The sequence below is a fragment of the Musca domestica genome, unplaced genomic scaffold (genome assembly GCF_030504385.1).
Source record: "Musca domestica strain aabys unplaced genomic scaffold, Musca_domestica.polishedcontigs.V.1.1 1, whole genome shotgun sequence".
Classification (NCBI taxonomy): Eukaryota; Metazoa; Arthropoda; class Insecta; order Diptera; family Muscidae; genus Musca; species Musca domestica.
In genome coordinates, this window is record NW_026712114.1 from 27,589,682 (window position 1) to 27,608,011 (window position 18,330).

Here is an 18,330-nt window from a genome sequence, read left to right on the forward strand (position 1 = left end):
CAACTCGCCGAGCTGAGTCGATCTAGCTATGTATGTCCGTCCGTCCGTCTGTCCGTCTGTCCGTCTGTGCATGTTAATTTGTAATCACTCTACAGGTCGCAATTATGGCCCGATTAAAATTGAGGTGGGGTTAAGGTCAGAGTAGAACCCTATTTCTTTTGGAGATTACCGCATAATATTTAGGGGTTGAAATGGACAAAAAACTGAAAAATTTCCTGATTTTGCAGTTGCTCTACAGGTGGATGGATGGACCAATCGACGTGGAAGTTAGCATGGAGCTAGAGCTCAGGACTGGGCAGGAGTCTTCCGATTTTGATGGTCATCGGGTTATATTTAGTTGGTGAAATAGACCATAACATCTGTGTTAAATAAAAGTCAAATTTTCCATTAAACCGCGAATATTTTCAATATCGGCGAAATCACAAATAAACGAACAGGTCAATTCTGACCGTTACGTAGACGTCGATATTATTTTTTTTTGATATATATAGCGAAATATGTACAATGTGTGTATACAAAGGAAGGGGATGTTAGCAAGAATGCTTATATCTCAAGAATGGCTGGACAGATTTCGACAAATTTTGTCAATTCAGAATGGCCTCTTGGCATAAAAGAATAAAATCTAAAAAAATCGCATAAAAAGATGATAATAATGATGTTAATATAGATTTTGTAGTATTTTGTGACATTTTGTTATTTTTTCATTTATTTTATCGCATGCGATTTTTTCAATTTGACTTAGTATTGAAATGTATACTTTGTAATATTTTTTTCACCTTACAACACAGATTGGGGTTATTATATACATTCTGCAATTATCGTCCGATCCTCACGAAAAAGGGTAGGTTTAGGCACAGAAGGTCTAGACCTATTGTTTTTAAAGATGTCCGCAATATATTTTGGGGTTGAAATGGACCAAAAACGGAAAAAAATTCTGATCACACAATTGAAGCCATTCGACACGCCTGAGAAGAGCGTTAAGGACAGGGAAGAATTCTAGCATTCCAAAACAACTAACAGCACGACGGAGTGCGTAAATATTGGGCAAATGTCCCTGTTCATAATGATAAGGGTAATATCTCGGCCGTGCTCCGTCACATAATTTCAAAAGCGAAATCTTCCAAAATGGATTTGGACATAAAGGGGCTTCTAACATATTGTAGTGTTGTAGGGTATCACATGGTCGGCCTCGCGCGGCTAAAGCTTTTGCTTACTTGTTTTAATATAGATTAGCATTTAGTTTTCTTATTTTGGCCATAGCTCCTTTATAATTGAGATTTTCGCATTTTTAGGATGTTTAAATCTTAGATTTTTTATGTTAAATATTTCAGTTTTTTACGTTAGCTATAACTCCTTGATTTTTTCGCAGTATTGGTTTTATTTTCGAATTTATAAAAACATCTCTTATCTTTAATCCCTCCGCTTAGAAAATGAAATTTCATAGTTTTAACCCTCACCAGTCGACCAATGGCAGTTACGTCCCATGCTGTACCTTTTCCAACATTTTGACTTATCTATATAAAAAATAATTTTATTATCAGTCTGACTTATTGACATGTGAAGAAACTGTGAGTAAGTGTTACATTTATTGAGAAATTTTCAACAAATCTATCTTTTCAAAAGTAAGTCTTTCAAAACACGTTTAAGAGAAACGTAAGCAATGACCAACTAGCCTTTGAACCCGAAATAATAAGCACACACTCACAATTAACTCAATACTCTAACTCAAATAATCGTTAACTGGTAAACTTTAAATATTCGGTTACAAATTAAAGACAACCCCCTCGTTCGTCCATAAACTAAACTTTTGTCATTGCCAAGAGTTTCGAAATAAAGAAAATTACCGTCAATTCTAATTTAAATTGGCACATATCCTATTACACCTAATCCTGCAAAGGAATTTTAAACATCAGCTTCGCACAATTGTTCCTCCCTTTTTGAATGTGACCCTTTGCCGTTCACTGCGTGTCCTTTACATAATTAAAACCTATTGTACGGAGCATGACACACAAACACACGTAAGCACACGGTTCATGGGAAGGCAGAAGAGTGAGAGGTGAGGAGCTATGTAACCCGAACACCATTAGTACTAATTGGAAAGTATTTAGTAATTCAAAACTTTGTTTATCGGACATTTTATGTAATGAAGATAAAGTAGAATGTTGGAAGAAGAACTTAACTGTTTAAATGCTTTGAACCATTGTCAAGGATACTGTTTTGAAATGGATGGAATATTTATCCGGAATTTTTAAAACATTAAATTTTTGGGATTAAAATACAAAAAAAAAAAAAAAGGATTTTTTGCTGTTTTCTAAAAAATATCATAGTGATTGTCTATAACTTATATGACAAAGATCAACAACTTCACATAATTATGAAGGAGCATTATTGTATCTGGAGAGAGACAGTTGGAATTTGGTTAATTGGTTTGTAATTTAGTAAGCAATATTTATGAAATCAGATTATGCAATTATATATATTTTTTAAATTATTGGGTATATTAAATTAATCGTACAAAAGTGGACAAAGAACACATCACAGCTTTTAGAATATCTATTGAACATAGGATATATGCCATTAACGTCCTAATGGACTTCTAAAATGTACTATATAGTACAAATCATTAAAAGTTGCAGTAACAACCCTGCAAAAACTTGTATGATCTGAATAATCCATTAAATATACAATCTTATTTACCAGTATGTTTTGAACTAAGGAATAAGGAATAATAATTACCGAGCTCACAAAAAACACTACATGTACAGGGTGAGATAAAAAGCTGCAACAAAGTCAAACGTCATACTTTTTATTTTTTTTTTTAAATTTTATTAAATGAAAGCTGAAAATGTCGGAAATAGCATCAATGGATCAATTTAGAATAAGTTTAGATTTGTTGTAAGTGGTCACCTTTTGCACGAATTATGGCCTTCAAACGGCCACTGAAACCGTCACACGCTGCCCGCATGTTGCACTGCGGTATTTTGGCTGTTATGGCGGCCCACACCATCACCATCACCATGGCCGCGCTTGAATTCTGGTGGCCAACCGAAGGTGCACATTTTCAGCTGACATCTTTGGCAAGTAAGCACGATCATTTTGTTTGTTTACAAACTGCTGGACAACGAATGTTTTCTCATCGGAGAAACCCAAATTCGGCAGTTCACCACTTTCGGCCAAGCGAAGCAAAACTTTAGCTCTTTTGAGTCTAGTTTTTTCTGTTGTGGTAAAAATTCCTACACTTTTTAGAATTTCAGTGGCCTTAACTCGAGCTCATTCTTCAATTTTTACCGAATGGAATATTGCGATATGTTCAGCTCACGAGCTATTTTTCGGCCACTGCGAGGTGGGTTTCGATCAAGTCGCTTTTTTACTTGTCGAACCGTTTCAGCTGATGTTGCTGTTTTCTTCCGTCCACTTTCTTGGCGTCTTAAAAATACCGAATGTAGCCTTTATATTAGGGTATAAACGATGACTTGGACCTGCACGGACAATTTTCTGTCTTAGGCTGTAGTATCCATTATGAATTTTAAATACCAAATTTGTAACAAGTCTGGCGAACAAAGTCTCTGAAACCATCAAACTAACGAAACGAAATGAAGTAGGTTGATACAATTGTACTCAAATGTGTATTATGGCTGCAGGACTTTTGGTATTAAAAATGGGTCTTGTAGGCCCACCTTTTGGTATAGCCCTCATATAATGGTACCTCCAGATATTCGGTATTTTGATGATTTAAGCGACATTATTCACCGGAAATGTTTCAAATTTAATATTTGAAGTTCGTCATAGATACAGGCCATGCGGAAAATTGTATGTGCAGATCCACGCCTTCGTTTAGCCGCCATATAACAGTACCTCCCCATGTTCGGTATTTTGATGATTTTGGCGACATTATTCGGCGGAATTGTTTCAAATTTTGTAATTGATGTTCGTAATGGATGCTACAGCCTAAGACAGAAAATTGTCTGTGCAGGTCCAGTTCTTCGTATAGCCCCCATATAACGGTACCTCCCGATATTCAATATTTTGATGATTTTAGCTACTTGATTCATAAATCTTTTTTAAGTTTCGCATTGGTTTATGACAAATTTTACCTATGCAGATCAATGTCGTCGAGTAGACCCTAATACAACAGCTACATTCGATATTTTTAAGATTTTAACAGAATTTTTAACGGATTTTAAATATTTGAAATAAATATTTTGAAATATGCCAAATTCGTTCAAAATGGTGGGGGGCATTCAAAATTCGGTCCGGCCGAACTTACAGCCTTTTTACTTGTTAATTCTACCATACCATTCTACTTGTACCATTCTACCAAATAGATATTGAACAAATTTTCAAATAACAAAGAAACCTTCAGTAAAACCTCAAAAATGTAAAATTTAACTTTGGCAATCCAATAGAATATAATCGAAAATTGTCATAATCATCGAAAAAAAGATAAATAATTTTCCGGCATTCAAATTCATAATATTGATTGTAGTATATATTTAATTTGCAAATTATTTGAAACCAATTGACCTCATAAAATAAGTGGAATAAAGTGCGTCTTTTAATGGATCATTTTTTTTCGCCTATGTGCTGGCATTTCAATGGAGGAGAATTAAGTTATATTGCATTGGGGTAAGTCAAATCTGAATATCATGATTTGCATAACAAAACATATGGGTCATGCTGTCGTTAATAATCCAGGGCATTGGAAATAAATTGCGAATATTATTGAATGCTACAACATTTGCAATCAATCTCTTTGATATTTAGGTCTTCAAAGCAATTTAAATGGAGTTCATCATTTGTGGTTCTCAAAAATCTATTTGCACTGCTCATCACAATTCCCAGGTGAAATGCTGCGTAATTGCCCATATACATATGCATGTACCGCGATGAAATGCATTTTATAGCTGTCATGATGATGAAAGCGATTCATTCGTTCATTCATTCGCTCACTCATCGCTCATTGCTATTCATTATTGACAATTTGCATTTCAAGCATTTTTAACTCATCATTGGTTTCCAAACAAACGTTCGTTCGTTCGTTCAGCCGACATAGTTTTTCGCGGCTATTCACACCATTGAGCCGTAGTCTCATTGCAGTTACTTCGCCGGCATACCTTTGCAATGCCAGTGAAAGTTGTTGCCTTGAATGGACTGTCGGTCCGCCGTTTGGTCTGCTGATTCATTTGCATTTTGACTTTTCTTTTGGTCATCCTGTTGTGACTACCATTCATCGCCTTTTTGTTTTTCTTTTTTTTTGATATGCTGTCATTTTATAAGTATTTCTGTTCATATGTTGGTGCTATTCATGAATATGTGTGTGGGGAGCGCATGAAAACAAGGCGTTATAAGGTATGATCCAATGAAAAGAAGAATGGCCTAACTCATGCAGAAACAAAAATAAAGAAAGAAATTGCTAAATGCAGGCATAATTTTTAAGGGTTGCAATTTCGGACACCCTGTACTGAGGCCAGCTTATGCTGGTTCAGTTGTGTCCGACTTGTGTGCTGTTAGAGTTAAAAGATACGGAGGATTACTCCACTAGAATTGAGCGATATTTTCAAGGGATTGAGCTAACAATCATATTACTCCTTTTATACCCTCCACCATTGTATGAAGGTTATACTATCCGTTTGTAAGAACTCGAAATATATATTTTAGACCTCACCCTCCACCACTGTATGAAGGTAATATTAAGTTTGTCATTCCGTTTGTAACACCTCGAAATATATATTTTAGACCTCATCCTCCACCATTGTATTAAGGTTATTTTAAGTTTGTCATTCCGCTTGTAACACCTCGAAATATACATTTTAGACCCCACAAAGTATATATATTCTTGATCAGCATAAAATTCTATGTCGATTTAGCGATGTCCGTCCGTCCGCCTATCCGTCTGTGGAAATCACTCTAGCTTCCGAACGAAATACAGTAGATTGATACAATTTTACTCAAATGTATATTATGTCTGCCGAACTTTTGGTATTGAAAATGGGCCATGTATGCCCACGTTTTGGTATAGCCCCCATGTAATGGTACCCCCTGCATTCGGTACTTTGGTGATTTAAGCCACATTATTCACCGGAATTGTTTCAAATTTGGTATTTGAAGTTCGTAATGGATACTACAGCCTAAGACAGAAAATTGTCTGTGCAGGATCACGTCTTCATATAGCCTCCATTTAACGGTACCTCCCGATATTCGGTATTTTGATAATTTTAGCGACATTATTCACCGGAATTGTTTCAAATTTGGTACTTGAAGTAATAATGGATACTACAGCTTATGACAGAAAATAGTTCGCTATACGTCTTCGTATAGCCTATATGACGGCACCTCCCGATATTCGGTATTTTGATGATTTTGGCGACATTATTCACCGGAATTGTTTCAAGTTTGCCATTTGAAGTTCGTTATAAATAGTACAGCCAAAGTCAGAAAATTGTCTGTGCAGGTCCACATCTTCGTATAGCCCCTATATAACGGTACCCCCCGATATTCGGTATTTTAATGTTTTTAGCAAAGTTTGGTATTTGAAGATCATAATGGATACTACAGCCTATTACAGAAAATTGTCTGTGCAGGTCCATGTCTTCGTATAGCCCCTATAAAACGGTACCTCCCGAAATTCAGTATTTTGATGATTTTAGCGGCATTATTCATCAGAATTGTTTCAAATTTGGTATTTCAAGTTCGTAATGGACAGCCTATGACAGAAAATTGTCTTTGCAGGTCCACGTTTTGGTATAGTCCCCATATAACGGGCCCCCCGATATTCGGTATTTTGGATGATTTTAGCTACATTATTCACCGAATTTATTTTGCAAGTTTCGCATTTGAATATTGTAATGGCTTATGACAAAATTTGCCTATGCAGGTCCACGTTGTCCTATAGATCCTAATGTAGGGGCCACATTCGATATTTTTAAGATTTTAATAGATTGAACAGTGTTGGCTTGTTTGTTCGGGATACCGTTGTATTTTGTTGTTGCAAAATGGTCAGGCTTTATCCCTTTATTGTTGTTTTTATAAAAACAACGTTTATTTATTAGTGGAGAACGATGGTAATGTTTACCAGGGGGTAAGGCAGGGAATACCTAGGCTTCGGAAAGAGCCACCAACCCTCATCAGTTCCCTTGTTTTTGTCTGGGATATTCTCCCCAGAAGTTATTTTAAAAATAATTTCTATGACAAAAAGCATTTTTTACCCAAGTGACGAGATCGTAAGCTCAATAGAAGAGGAACGAAAGAATTAAATAAAACTAAAATTCTTTTGGAAAGTCTTCTAAATCTTACAACCGCACTTATAAACATTTACATCTTTCTCCACTTGTTATGCTTTCGTTCAACCAATCCTGATGAGGATTGGTGGCTCTTTCCGAAACCTACCTTACCCCTGGTAAACATAACCATCGTTCTCCACTAATAAATAAACGTTGTTTTTATAAAAACAACAATAAAGGGATAAAGCCTGACCATTTTGCAACAACAAAATTTTAATAGATTTTTGACGGATTTTATTTTTTTGAAAATAATCAAAGTCGCTCCAAATGGTGGAGGGTATTCAACTTACAGTTTTTACTTGTTTAATATATTATATATCTAGATAAATTTCCCAGAATATTAATCCCAAAAAATTAATATATATTTACTACTGAAATCAATATATCCATATGTATAAAAAATTCCAATCCATTTTCCCGAATTCACTTCGACACAGTCACATCCACAGAAAGTAGCAACATCGTTAATTGAGTACAATGAAACGCTGCAAAACGAACATATCTGTCAGTGTGTCTGTTAAATTGATGAAATTGATTGATGCGTACGAACCCAATATATACATATGTATTGGGAACGGTATATGTATATCTACACGACAATTGTTGTCGACCATATCATATACACATGACCATAGTGGTCGGATAACAGCAACAGAAGCAATAGCTGCAACAGCAAAAGAATGAGCGGTTTCATTTTTTCACAACTCGTGCAGTAATTATTTAATACAACGGTTATATTTCCCCTCGCCCAGACCGACCGACCGACCGACCGACCGACCATGTAAGCGGATGAGTTAACAATCAAATGCGGCAAAATGTCCACACAATACTATTTATTTATTGATTTTTTCCTTCTTTCGTATGTTTGTTTCGGTTTACTACAATTTAAATGTTTTAAATTGAAGTGGCATTTTTTGTGTAACATTTTTTAATTTAAAATAACTTATTTGTTCGTTTTTTTGCTTTTGTCAAGTTGTTGATTAACGTTTTTCTGTGTGGTAGAAAATGTGACTTTTTGTAGTCGATATAAGAGCGGTGTAAATCTCATTTTCCTCTTCATTTAAATATCCACACATTAATTATTTGGAATTTGGATGAGTCATTCGTTGTCGGAAATATAACATTTTTTTGTATTTCTTGTAGTTCAAACAAAAGGATTTGAAAGGAATAATTTGATTTAAAAAGAAATTATAGGATCAGAGCTGATTAACGAGATCAGAGATTTTTTACTATTCCCATTCGTGACGCTTGAAATATTCTGTAACCAGTTACAAAATGTTTGTTTGTAGACATAATTAGATTTTTGATTTTTTTCTTTTTCTACATGATACTTATAAGTGTTAACATACTATTTTAAAAGTGTCTTCGGATATTTATGGGTTTTAATCATTTTTATGCCCTCTACCATACATGGTGAGAAAAAGAAACAACAAAGTCAAACGCCATAGTTTTTATTTATTTTTTTTAAATTTTATTGAAGAAAACCAAAAACTGTCGGAATTGGTCACCGTTGGCAAATTATGGCCGAATGTTGCTCTCCGGTATTTTGCCCCACTCCCGGCGAAGCGCTTGCTTGAGGTGATCGACACTTTGGTATTTTTAGTACCAACCTTGCTTTCCAAAATACTCCAGACAAAATAGCCTAACGGATTGGCGTCCGGAGATTTTGGTGGCCATTGTACGCTGGAGGAAGCTCATTTTGTAACCATTCATGGGTGGTGCGCGCTGTTTGCGATGGTGCTGAGTCCTATTGGAATGTCCAAGGTCTGCGGCAAAAATGTTTGCGTGCCATGGCATTAATTTCTGATGCCATGGTCGATTAACACGAGCGGAGAGCGACCATCGGCTGTTATGGCGGCCCACACCATCACCATGGGCGACACCATCAGCTGACTTCTTAGGCAAGTAAACACGATCATTTTGTTTGTTTACAAACTGCTGGACAACAAATGTTTTCTCATCGGAGAAAACCTAATTCGGCATTTCACCACTTTCGGTCAAGCGACTCTTTAGCTCATTTGAGCCTATTTTCTTGCACTTTTCGGAATTGCCGAATGGAATATTGCGATATGTTTAGCTCACGAGCCATTTGTCGGCCACTGCGACGCGGGTTTCGATCAAGTCGCTTATTTACTTTTCGAACCATTTCTGCTGATGTTACTGTTTTCTTCCGTTCACTTCCTTGGCGTCGGGCTACGCTAACAGTATCACGGTAACGAGCGATGGCATCAGACACAAAAGATTTATCCACATTTAAATGTAGGAGTGATCTAACGATAGCCTCGCGTGGTTTTCCAGCCAAATATAAAGGAATGACACTATCACATTTGAATTCCATTACGAATAACTTTTTTTCTGGAAAATTCTCACCAAAATGCTTTTGTACGCTTGTAAACAATATAATGAGCTGTCACTGGAATAATTTTAACAACTACCGGACGATTGGCTTAGAAATGAAAGCAGTCTGAATTTGGTTGTAGTTTTTTCATCTCACCCTGTACAGGTCTACGATTTAGTATAGCGCCGATGTAACGCTACCCCGAGGTATTCGGTGTTACCATCGTTGTATATCCCCTATATAAAGTTTTTTATTTGAGCGGCCTTTTTTGACGGATTTTTTTTTTCAAATTTTCAAGTTCCTTTCGAATGGTGGTGGCTATAAAAGTTCGACCTGGCCGAACTTAGATGCTTTTTTACTTTTTTTCACAGGGAAATATCCTTGAAATCAAAACACAATTTTTGTCAATTCAATTTTTTCCATGAAATTGAAATTAATTTTTTCTGAAGAAAAAATCTGAAAACGTTGATTTTATAAGAGCATATATCTGAACCCACTTTCCCTATTTTTAGAGAGTCATATTAAGAGATTTGTATGTTTTTTTTCAGATAGTGTTTCAAAATAACATTTTTGAGATTTTATTTTTCTTTTTTAAAATATTTTATAAGTGCACTTTCGAATACACGTGTATTACAACTCAGAGCCAACTGTACAACACTCCGTATTTTATATATCTTTTAAAGACACTTTTCAAGAATTTTCTAAAATTTTTCAAGGCCCCACAGAAGGATGTTAGTGAAATTTTCTATAGAAATAAAGCAAAATTTATAGATTTCCTTAAGATTTTTTAAAGCCATATTATGTGATTTTCTAAAACTATTTTTTCCAGGGCTAAAGTTCGCAGATCTTAGTTTGTGGGCTGTTTACAGAATTGTATTCAAGGTCAAACAGGACTATTGGATGTAGATCACATAGGACTATTGTATAGATAAAAAAATATTCTGGACTCTAAGAAATTTCTTAAGGATTTTATGAACATTTTTTGAAAAAAAAACCGAAGGTTCAATATTCGTTGAATTTTCATATAATTTTTTTATTAAGGTCTCAAAAGACTTCAGTCTATATTGATATACCTGGACTTTCCTCTGAGTTATCTAAACGGACACAATTATACATGTTCGTAGATTTCCTTCAAATCTATATCCCTGCATTTTTGCATAGAATTTTTTAATGGCTTATGATTCATGACCCAAAGGTTCTTTTTTCTACTTAATACCCTAGGATATACATTCGTGAATTTTGCCAAAGGTTCGAGTTTTGTGAATTTCCGTCTCTTTTTTTTTTTTTTTTTGAGATTTTTCAAGCTTAATCAGAGTTTCACTTATTTTCTATTTTTTTTTTTCAGAATTGACAACATTCTTTTTTTAATAGAACAAGATCTCATAATTGTGGACAGTTTCCTAAAACCTTTTGTAGGTGCCCCCATGAATGTTTTCTTTACGATGTTTCTAGAAGCCAACAGAGCCATAATCGCTTATTTTCTGACAAATTTGTTCAAACGATTTTTTGAGGATTTTTTTGTAGGTTTTCTACAAAAATCGCAGAACCATATTCATGTTTTCTATAAGTTATTATTAAAAAAACTACAGGCCATATTTCTGAATTTTATAAAGATTCAGAGATTCCTTATCCAAAAAAAAAGTTCTGTTCAAGGACAAATTTTCCTTAGATTTTCAGAGCAGATATCCCATTTAAAGGCTTTTTTAAAGAATTTTTCAAATTACAAAAAATTTGATTCTAATATTTTCTAAAGAGTTTAGCGGGAAGTCCGCACAACAATATTCGTCTATTTTCAAAAAAATTAATAACTCGATTGATTTTTATAGGATTTTTTTCAAGGGATTTTTTGCAAATTTTAAAGAATTTTTGGGAAAATGAGAAAAATCTTTGAAGTATCTTACTTCGAACCCCAACATTTCTCGAAATTTTAATAATTATTTTAGAATTTATTGAGTCACACTTTTACCGGTACTTTTCACAAAATTTATTCGAAGCACCTGAGAACCATATTCTTGCCCTTATTTTAATAGTTGTTTCAAAGGCTTCAGGCCAGATTTTTGAATTGTATATATATATATAAATTCCGCAGGGCCATATTTGTGAATTTTTTCAAACAATTGCAAAAAAAAAAAAAACAAAAAAAAAAACAAAGGACCGCGATTTTTTTCTGAACTTTCTACAAAAATTATCAAATCCCTTTCCTTTTAAATGGGGTTTTAGTGAAGCCAACTGGGAATACTTTTTAAAGTATTCTTCTTAGAACCCACTGAGACACTTTTGAGAATTCTTAATAACATTTTTTGAATATGTTGATGATAGAGCATTTAAAGCAGGGCTGGTAAAAACATATTTGTGGATAATAAAAGATGTGTTACCGTACAGTTTCTGAAGATTTCTTTCTTTCTCACCGCCATGAAATTTTAGAGCCAGCAAGGCCGACTTTATGGACTTTAAAATATTTTTAAGAGTTCACAGAAGCAACGTCACCACGGAAGCAACTTTGTGGATTACAGGGTGAGATGAAAAAATGTTGTAATTTCTAAGCCACTCGTCCGACGGTTGTGAAAATTATTCTAGTGAGAGCTCCTTATATTGTTTACAAGCGTACAAAATCATTTTGGTAAGAATTTTTCAGAAAAAAAATTACTCGTGATGGAATTCAAGCGTGATAGTGTGATTTCTTTATGTTTGGCTGGAAAACCACAAGTGGCTATAGTTAAACACTCCAACATTTAAATGTGAATAAACTTTTTGTGTCTGGTATCATCGCATGTTACAGTGATAATGGTAGCGTAGCCCCACGTCAAGAAAGTGAACGGAAAAAAAGACAGCAACATCAGCAGAAATGGTTCGAAAAGTAAAGAAGCGTATTGATCGAAACCCACGTCGCAGAGGACGAAAAATAGCTCGTAAGCTTAACATATCACAATATACTATTCAGCAAATACTGAAAAATGAACTCAGGGTAAAGCCATTGAAATTCGAAGAACTTACACCGCAACAGAAAGTAAATAGGCTCAAAAGAGCTAAAGAGTTGTTTCGCTTGGCCGAAAGTGGTGAACTGCCGAATTTGGTTTTCTCCGATGAGAAAACATTCGTTGTTCAGCAGTTTGTAAACAAAGAGAATGACCGAGTTTACTTGCCAAAGAAAAGCTGAAAATGTGCACCATCGGTTGGCCACCAGAACTCAAGCGCCGGCCATGGTGATGGTGTGGGCCGCCATAACAGCCGTCTAAATCGACCGCTCTCCGCTTGTATTAATTGACCGTGGCATGAGGATAAATCCTGAATATTATCGCGAAAATATTCTGAGGGGTGTATTAAAGCCTTGGGAACGCAAACATTTTTGCCGTAGACTTTGGACATTCCAACGCACTCAGCACGCGCCACCCAAGAATGGTTACAAAATGAGGTTCCTCGCTTCATTTCCCGCGCACAATAGCCACCAAAATCTCCGGATACCAATCCGTTGCACTATTGTGACTAGAGAATTTTGGAAAGCAAGGTTGGCACTAAAAAATTATGGCGTTTGACTTTGTTGCAGTTTTTTATCTCACCTATCTATATACCGTCTTCATAAATTTTGGAAGAATATTTTTCCAGTCAACAGCACCGGCTGGTTTTTGAGTTTGTTTTCTATGGAAACGTATTCGTGATTTTTGTTGAGAACGGGAATCGTGAATTTTACAGTACTTTCTCAGAGGCAAAAAATCTAGGCAGCGAAAAAGTTTTTCTTAGAACCCAAAGAACCGACTTTTTTAACAGAAATTTTCACAAAGCCAAGAAGTTCATATTTGCGGAAGCTTGATTTAATTAGCGTACGTATCATATTATATGAAAAGCCTGCTTATAAAATGATATTTATAGATTATATTAGTACGAAGAAATTGCTTAATTTGAAAATTCGTGAAATTTAAAATACTGAGAAAACTTTTAAGTTCAATTCCGAAATATTTATAGCTTTTTTTAAAATTTTGTTTATATTTTAACAAGGTACTAAAACAGGGTTTAAAAATTTGTCTTATTCTCTCAATGTGATTCGTTTGGTTCTTTTTATTTCATCCAAAAAAATGTAGCGTATACATAACAAAATACATTAAGACTATGTGTTCATACGCAACCAAGTACCAAAACAACCAGTGATGGAGAGCTGCTCTCTTCGCTCCGCTTCGTTATTCGCGCAATATGTTTTAGTTTCCACTTTGAGACACCCATACGTTTACATTTCATTAACTTTTAGAAGGATTTGCAATTTTCATTAGCTTACTTCTGATATTCAATAGCATGGCAAGTGAGAGCACCTAAAGCGAAACGACGAAGTGAACAAGGACAAGGATACGAAACATAAGGCAAGGCAAAAAAGTAAATAACCATAAAAATCCCTGGTAAAGCTTCTAAGAATGTATCGGTAAGCGAATGGTCAAAACTCACACACAGACACACTCACACAAATTCAATGAATAAATGTATGAAGCAGCATAACATCATTTCGCATACATATGAATGCATACATTTGTTTTACTACTAATGTTACTGTGAAAACAACAACAGCAGCAGCAACAAAACATATGCTCACACGCGCACACACACAAACATTCGCTCGCCCGTGTGAGCTTCCACATAAAATTGCTCATAAAACGTAACATAAGGAAGTTGGCAATGCCCACAAAAAGAGAGAAAGAAAAACGCAACAAAACGGAGAAACAAGTGTTTTTGCTTCAGTGCACGGTAAAATATTCTACGAAAATGGAATGAAGTGGAAAAAAACTAACAACTGACTATTGCCACTGCTTCAGCCACTGTCATGTGCGTGTGTGTGTGTGAGTGAGTGTGCTGTAGATTTAAGTGATGTCTAAAAGTGTATTAAAGCGTTTCATCGGACATTCGGAAATGGCCAAAAGCAAGACAGCAACTGCCAACAACTATACAGCAATGAAGCATTCGGATGAAACAAAACGGATGTTAACTTCTTCTGTCGGCTCTGCTGTATTCCGATGTGAAAACTGAAAAAATAATGAAACATGTGTGAAAGTCTAATTCTGCTGATCAATATCACAAAACGTCCTTGGCCAATGGGTTTTTCAATGAATTTGTAAGTTTGGCATGTAGGCCCAGTAATTAATTTCGTTTTATTGTGAAGAAAGCTTTTTTCTTCTTCGAATTTGAAAGTAAACATTCTTGGAAATATGGCAAACATAATTGCCCTATTGATACAGTGTAGTGTTACATATAAGGTCATTTATAAGCCACATCAGCCACTCCAGACTCAATAGAACAGCGCTGGAAATGAAGCGAGGAACCTCATTTTGTGAACATTCTCGGGTGGCGCGTGCTGAGTAGGATGGTGTTGAGTTTTGTTGGAAGGTCCAAGGTCTGCGGACAAAATGTTTTCACACGGTTTTAATACAACCCCAGCGATCATCGGCTGTTATGGCGGCCCACACCATCACCATGGCTGGCGCTTGAGTTCTGGTGGCCAAACGATGGTGCACATTTTCAGCTAACCTCTTTGGGAATTTTGTTTGTTTACAAACTGCTGGACAAAGAATGTTTTCTCATCGGAGAAAACCAAATTCGGCAGTTCACCACTTTCGGCCAAAAAGTGCAAGAACTTACACCGCAACAGAAAGAAAATAGACGCAAAAGAGCTAAAGCGTTGCTTCGCTTGGCCGAAAGTGGTGAACTGCCGAATTTGATTTTCTCCGATGAGAAAACATTATTTGTCCAGCAAATTGTAACCAAACAAAATGATCGTGTTTACATGCCAAAGAGGTCAGTTGAAAATGTGCACCTCCGGTTGGCCAACAGAACTCAAGCGCCGGCCATGGTGATGGTGTGGGCCGCCATACCAGCCGATGGTCGCTCTCCACTCGTATAATCGATCGTGGCATTAGAATAAATGCCGAATATTATCGCGAAAATATTCTGGAGGGTGTATTAATCTTCCCATCTCGGCGAGAATGAATGTGGGTTAGAGGCGGTAGATCTCTAGAAATGATCGCAAAATATTTAGGGGTGGAAATGTACCCAAAAATAGAAAATGTTTCCGATATTTCAGTTGCTCTACTGGCCACAGTTATGGACTAATCAAGGCAGAATTTTGCTTGGAAAAAGAGCTCTAAACAGGACGGAAGCCTACCACTTGTGATGGACATCGTATAATGGTTAGAGGGTAAAATGCACCATACATTTTGTGTCGAAATGTACCAACCGCGAATATTTTTTATTCCCAGCGATAACTCAAATATACAAAAAAGTAACTTCTAATCTAATATTAGTACAGCTATGGAAATGTTCGAACTTTAAAGAGAGCTGGGGTGTATTTTAGCATTTAATGCGAGAATTTTTTCAAACAGTGACCTTTTGTGGGAAAAATTCCAAAAAGTGTTGTCCGGTCACTCATTTTCAAAATACCTCTGAATTACTTTCGTATTTTATGAAAGTTATAATTATTCGTGGAGTGGCCCGATTTATCTTATATCCACACTTTATCTACGGTTGGTAAAAATATTTGGACATACAAAGTTTAGAGAAGATCGTTGACATGGCTTCACACACTTCTTCTTATTTTACACATTACAATAGTCATGAAGAAGTTCCAGAAGGAGTTGACCGATGTTGCCCATCTCCGAAGTCGATTTATGCATGAAAATAATATTACAAAGTACCAAGTTTGGACCAGCCAGAAAGAGAGGGAGAGAAATAGAGAGAGACGGACGAACACAGCAATATCGACCAAATGTCTCGTCAAGGATTTGGCCTTATTGGCCGTATCACATGATGAACACCCACTGTAGCCATGACTGGTGTATAAAAAAACAAATAAAAACGCATCTAAGTTCCGTGTCGAAGTTTTTATACCCTCCACCATTTGGTAGAAACTTGAAAAAATCCAAAAAAATCCGTCGGAAAGTACCGCTCAAACGAAAACCGTTATATGGGGGCTATACGAAGACGTGTTCCTGCATAAATAATTTGTGTCATAGGCTGTAGTAACTGTTCCGAACTTTATATACGAAATTTGCAACAATTCCGGGGAATAATGTGGCAAAAATCAAGCAAAATACCGAATATCTGGGATAGCGTTATATGGGTCTACTAAAACGTAGACCCATATAGACAATTTTCTTCCAGAGGCTAAAGTATTCAGAAGGAACTCCTTGTGTGGATTTTAAGAAAATTCCATTGAAAAATGTGGCTAAAATCATTAAAATACCGAATGTGGAAGGGGATACCATTGTGTGGGGGCTATATGATATTGTGGACCTATATAGACAATTCTCTTCTAGGGGATAAAGTACTCACAAGGAACTCCTTTGGTGGATTTCAGACATTTCCGTTAAAAATGTGGCTAAAATTATCAAAATACAGAATATCGGGAGGTGCCGTTATATGGGGGCTGTACGATATCGTGGACCTATGTAGATAATTCTCTTCCAGGGGATAATGTACTCACAAGGAACACTTTGTGTGGATTTTCAGATAATTACATTGAAAAATGTGGCTAAAATTATCAAAATACTGAATATCGGTTGGTGCCGTTATATGGGGGCTATACGATATCGTGGATCGATATAGCCCATCTTCGAACTTGACCTGCCCCCAGACAAAATACTGTGCAAAATTTTAGATTCCCATCTTAATTCGTTTTGACTGTAGCGTGATTATAACAGACGGACTTACGGAAGGACGGACAGGGCAAAATCGTCTTATTTCGATGAGTTACAAACGGAATGACGAGGGTATTAAAATTATATGTACCATTATGGAAGATATGGGAGTATGCGGTTTAGTTCAAACTTCAGGCATAGAAATATGTGTAATGAGCTTTGTATTATGACTATTTCTCTTTTAACTACAAAATAAGTACCACAATTTTTATACCCTACACCACAAGGTGGTCAGGGTATTATGTATTTGTGCATTTGTTTGTACCAGACCCATAGTTCCTTTTGATGATCTGCATAGAATCACGTTTGGTCCAAGGAAGAACCCTATTGAAATTGGAGATAATCGGCCAAAATTTAGATATAGCTCCCATATATATCTTCGTCCAATTTGCTTTTTTTTGTGCACCAAACATGTAATATAAGCCCGAATAGTATGGAATTTTCCACATACAACCAAATTGAGCCTAAAAATAAGTATGCCAAATTTGATCGAAATCGGTTCAGATATAGCAATAGCTCCCATATATATTGTTCATCCAATTTGTTATTTTTGTCCTCCGCAGCCCTAATATGCACTCTGTAACCACAATATTTGGGGAAATATATCAAATATAGCTCAGAAATACATTTGCTAAATTTTATCGAGATCGGTTCAGATTTTGATATAGCTCCCATATATAACTTCGTCCGATTTACATTGATTGTGCATTAAACGTCTAATATTTGCCCAAATGGGATGAAATTTGGCACTTACGACCGAATTGAGTCTAGAAGCTAGTATGTCAAATTTGGTGAAGATCGGTTCAGATATAGCTATAGCTCTCATATATACTGTTCATCCGATTTGTTATATTTGTTACCCACAGCCGTAATATGCACCCCGTAACAACGATATTCAGGGAAATATATCAAAAACAGATCTGAAATATAATTGCCAAATTTTATCAAGATCGGTTCCGATTTGGAAATAGCTTCCATATATATTTTTATCCGATTTCAAATTAATTGTGCACCAAATGGACAATACAAGTCCGAATTTAAA

The 18,330-nt window shown here is 35.8% G+C and overlaps 1 protein-coding gene across 2 annotated transcripts in view; it reads left to right on the top strand.

Moving 5' to 3' along the window:
* Window positions 1-4,420: 4,420 nt before the first annotated feature.
* Window positions 4,421-18,330, top strand: part of LOC101890919 (eclosion hormone) — a 74,725-nt gene continuing 60,815 nt past the window's right edge. For both annotated transcript variants that reach the window (XM_005175869.4, XM_059121279.1), the window contains exon 1: window positions 4,421-4,626. The gene's annotated coding sequence lies outside the window, so the exon portion shown is untranslated. The remainder of the gene's footprint in view (window positions 4,627-18,330) is intronic.